Source organism: Lolium rigidum, chromosome 2 (assembly GCF_022539505.1).
Source record: "Lolium rigidum isolate FL_2022 chromosome 2, APGP_CSIRO_Lrig_0.1, whole genome shotgun sequence".
Taxonomy (NCBI): Eukaryota; Viridiplantae; Streptophyta; class Magnoliopsida; order Poales; family Poaceae; genus Lolium; species Lolium rigidum.
The window spans coordinates 6,560,796-6,565,883 of NC_061509.1; the positions used below are offsets into that span (position 1 = coordinate 6,560,796).

At 37.6% G+C, this 5,088-nt stretch overlaps 1 long non-coding RNA gene across 2 annotated transcripts; it reads right to left on the reverse strand.

Annotated features, from left to right (window-relative positions):
* Positions 1-960, reverse strand: LOC124691223. Of its 2 annotated transcripts, XR_006998858.1 has the most exons (4): positions 759-960; positions 555-660; positions 361-450; positions 1-254 (listed from the first exon to the last, which is right to left on the reverse strand). It is a non-coding gene; the product is annotated as an uncharacterized LOC124691223 (long non-coding RNA). The 2 variants fall into 2 exon arrangements; XR_006998857.1 differs by having other exon boundaries at positions 555-960.
* Between the last annotated feature and the right edge of the window lie 4,128 nt (positions 961-5,088).

Below are 5,088 nucleotides of genomic sequence, written 5' to 3' on the forward strand. Positions count from 1 at the left end.
CTAAGTTCAAGACAGCAAACCAATCACAAAGAGAACATACTTTGTTTCTCCTCAATACCATGAACATAGGTTCACCATTTACTCTACAGTCAAAAGTAGATGCCACACTTAATTCCTTATTTACTCCTCACAAAAACTTCCAAGAATATCCAAATATTGCAAAAAAAATCTACGAATATCCTTTTCAGATTAGTCCATGTTTTCTTCTTCTTGCTTTGTCCATCCGCCTGAGCTTTCTGCGATGCCGTCTGCGCCTACAATCGTTTTACATAAGACCTCGATCAGCATAGGACATACAAACATACCACACAAACTTATACATACATGGGAGAATGTTTTGATACTAAGAATAGAAGCCACCTCTTATCTGTCCAAACCATGGTAGATGGTTCAGCTGGCTTGTTCGGATTATCAGCTACAGATGAACCAAGACCATAAGAGATGACCAACCTAGCACAAATAACACAAGCAAATGTGATGAACCAAGACCATAAGAGATGACCAACCTAAAACAAATGACACAAGCAAATGTGCCTAGCATGCATGGTTATCACCTCTTCCGATTCAACCTGAGGAGACGACTTTATAGACCTCTCTGCACACGGATAAATCCTAATTTTTACAACCTTTGTCGGCGTCTGAGGGAGTCATCTCCGCAACCTGTTTTTAAGACAAATGAAATAACTGGAAATGTCAAATAGAAAACGACTATGAACTACATCGACATAGAAAAGCCACCCAGTGGTAAAAATTTAGACCATGAACTACATCAACATGTAGAGATGAACACTATCAAGTGATGGCCTGCATAGAAGCACATTCTTTTAGAGAGGAGAATAGAAAGTATTGCTAGACTTAAAGAAGAACATATATTAACGGTTGCTCTTTCTATCAATAATTAGGGAAATTTATAAATGAAAAATATACAACATGTGCAGCGAGGACAGCTGGGAAGTAACAATGGAGATAACTCATGTAGAAAATAGTATTTAAGAGGGACACAACCAATATAATTTGATAAGGTGCCTAATCTACAGATAAAAATTGGCCGAGAACAAACTATTTACATGAAGCATTTTAGAAACATCATGATGTTTTACCATGGTGGGTAATTATTAGGAAAAGGATGATTTATCCACATAAGTCACGTAATTTGCAACAATTATTTTTTTGTATAGAACGATTGTTAAATCTAACAATCAGCAGGCACCACAAACCTTATCAATCAAATGACCAATTTAAATTTGTGAGACATGAGAACAAATGAAAGCAAGCAAAAACTGAAGCTTTACTGACCTTGAGGCTAATAAATAAAAAGGGGAAAAACTATATTAGCTAGCTGAAGCGCAGAGAATGAAAGTATTGTATGGATAGGAACATAATCCAGGGGCATCCTTATAGGTGATGACGTAAAACACAAAATCAGTAAACTCTTATAAGTAGTCTATAGTTATCCAGGTCATACATATAATGGTTTTTACATGCAAAGTAGTGGAAAATAGATATTAATTGTACAAATGATATTAACGCGCACATTCTGTCATTGTGTACCCAAGAAAATAGATATGGGTAACTGTGACAAATTATAGGCATGATGCAACAAACAAAGGGAATGCAACTGTTATACTTCATCACTTCAACCGACATCCAATGGGAAAGAGAGTAGCTAAAAATCAAAAGGGAACCATCAGCCTGAAACAACTTTTTTCATCGCCGCCTCTTATTAGCGTTTCATGATTGCGCCTCCGTGTTTCGATCTCCTCCGACCCCAGCCATATCTGTTACCCTCTTAATCGAAGCTACTGCTGCCCCTGAGTCGCTGTTGCAACTGGAGGACAGGCCGCCGCTGCCACCGGCCATAAGTTATTTGACTCCCATAGTGTGTTGCGTGTAGGATGTGATTGCAAGAGTTAATCACCTAGGCTGTTGAGGCATGGGTTATCCATTCCTTTTCCTGTACTACATCAAATTCTAGAGAAACTGACTTGAGGCACGGAATAATTCTTAAATGTGTTAGTTTCCTCTTGGCCTAACCCTAGAAATCTCACTTCCTGTCTGTACGGGCAGAAATACTATGCATAGTGAAAAGTTTATTAGAGAAACATAGTTCTATAAATAAAAGTGTCAGTGCTACGAAATCATTGTATTAAAATGAAACAAACAGCCTGGCATAAAGCACTTATTACAATGAAGTTTGGCTAGTAAATGCTTATTGGTGAAAAGAAGTATCCAAGTGAGGATACTTCATCACTTTAGGTTCAAACAATGGTTATCCATCAAATGTTGAAGTACAAAATTATATAGACTAATAATTTATATGACATGATTATAGTACTAAGCATCAGAGCATAGAATCCTGAATACATAACTCAAAGCTAATTAAACTTTTAGGAAATTGCTAACTCGAGCCAAATCTTATAATTTATACAACATTATTATATTTCTAAGCATCTGTATATTTACCTACAGAGCATAGAACCCAGAATAAATAAATCAAAGCTAACTTAACTTGTAGGCAATTGCTAACTCAAACCAAATCCTACCCAAAAGCAAAGGAAATCAAAGTGAATCAAAGCGAGTCATTCCTAATTTTTCCAAAAGGAAAAGGAAGGAAAGAAATGCAATTTGGAACCTGGAATGCAAGCCAAATTTCCATTCTGCCATCTCTCAGCTACCCAAATGACTGGTTTCTGATATTTGAATCAGGTACATTAGCAACCTCAAATGTGGTATTATCGAGGTTGATGGTGCTATTGAGAGACTTTTATTGAATCGTCTGGAGAAGGTTCAGAGCTAAAACGCTCAGAACTACACTGAGAGGCTTCAATATCATGTATTGGAAAGCTAGTGTCGTCAACTGAATCAGGGGTACCAGAGTCTTCGGCCTCGTGGACCGGGCAAATAAGATTCATTCAATTTTTGTTGCTTGGGTGTAATCTTAGGTGCCCTGAACTTCCGTTTTGCCTCAAGCGACGCTAAGCCTTCTAGGGGTTAAGGATAGTACAATACAATGGACAGCTAAATGATGTGCAGAAATGATGCAAAATAACCTAGTAAATAAGATGGTGTGGATGAACTCTGATCGTATACTACGACTCGTACATCACCTTTGCCAGCTAAAATATTTGGGGTGATAAAGTAGGAAAACTGTGCATGAATGAATCAAACAGGTTTGAGAAGCAGAAATTTACAAGATTCTTGTCCAAGGCATTTCATAAATGTGATTTGTATGCCTGCAGCTAGGAGCTCACTCTAGTAACTTAAAATCTTAAATAACGCAAAGTTTTCTGAATAAAATTAGATGTGTTGAGAGGATACGAAGTAATTTGTCAATATGTTTTTCTCGCACAGGAAGATCTTGCCTCTTCTTTCCAAATGAAGGGTTAACGGACTCTCCGATTGGATAACCTTTATCCACAACTGGTGCATTGCACCGAGTGCTGGCTCTGCAAGGTATGTATATGTAAGGCAGGGCAGATGGCAATCTCAACAAGATAATCAAGAAAGAAAACATAACTTCATCTTGGTGATCTGAGAGTCCTGCATTATAGCTAAGAGCATCCTGATATAATTTTTTATAACAAGTGATAACAAAGTAGTACATTCAAGTAAGAGTCCTTTATTTTTGAGATGTACATTCAAGTAAGAATTGCCAAAAAGGAACACAAAACCATGAGAACTTGTATCTACTTCCACTCTACCCTTTTGGTGACGAATGTTGTCCGTTTTCTAGCTAAATGTCAATTTGATTTCCCGTTTTGTATCTTCTATACTCGGGCTGGTGTAATGCACTAATGCTATGCTCAAGACTTCCTTAATCAATGAAGTGAGAAAGTTGCTAACAAAAGAAAAACATGCGGAAATGGTATTTGCTTTTCTTCATGTAATGGTGCTGCACTATGTTTGTGCATATGCATGTCATTACATGCACGAGGCTCCTCAGCAGAGTAGAATGGATTACGTTTGAAGGAACAAAGCACCAGCAAACCAACTTGACCAATTAGTAAAGCATGAGGGAAAGCAAGCATAACTTTCACAAAATGTGCATCAACACAAAAGTTTTTCTTGTGAAAGAAAGAAATCTGAGAAGAACTACACAGGAGGAAACGGATCAGTACCTCAAACGGTTCCTTTGTGAGTGAAACAAAAGTTTTTCTGGTGAAAGAAAGAAACCTGACAAGAACAGGACAGAAACAGACCAGTACCTCAAATAGTTCCTTTGTAAGTGGATCAATGTCTCCTAGAGCAATACCTTTAACAACAGCCTGCGGTAGCCATGTATAGACCAATTAAGGAAATGCTATAATGCATGTAAGTAATATTCCTTCCGGAGGTAAAACAGTTTGGAATTACCGAGGAATTGGTGTCATGAAAAAAAATCGCCTAGATACACTCGGTGACTCGGTCATTAGAAAGAATGACCACATAAAGGAAGGAATCCATCTATGGAGTGTTTACAAGCAAAGGTTGTCATATTTCTATAGTATCTTATTTTTGCGGGAAATATAGCATCTCACTATATAAACATAAGTTTATCAAGGATATGGGCCCGTAAAGTCATCTTCACCGAGGCCATGAGGAATGCCGGACAAATGAACAATATCTTCCGTCGCAGGATCATAGACCCTTTGAAACCGAAATGCCCATATTGCCTTCTTGAAGTTTTCTTCATACCGAGGTGGAACGAAACAAGCACTCGTACCTCAAGTGCTTGATTACCTGAAAGCATACATGCCATTAACTTGTGGAGAAGTTTCTAAATCGTAAAATTAGAAACACGACATAAAGCTAAAAGCTCAGCAGTTATTGTTCATTTAGTTGCATGACTATTTAAACAATATTCCTATTTGAAATACAGGTTTTGAATGTTGAATAACTAACCAAATAATAGCCTCATAAAAGTTGATGGACCAATGAACTTTTTGTTTTGCCTACTTGTTATCACCAGAATTTGACCAAGTCAGAGGTGGGCCGCGATCGAAGATGGGTGTGAAGAAATATATATAGAAGAAGTATGTGGATCGGCCTTTTTACCAAGTTGGGCTTAATTGCCCGTGTATCTGTAACATATTAGATCGTATCTTAGTT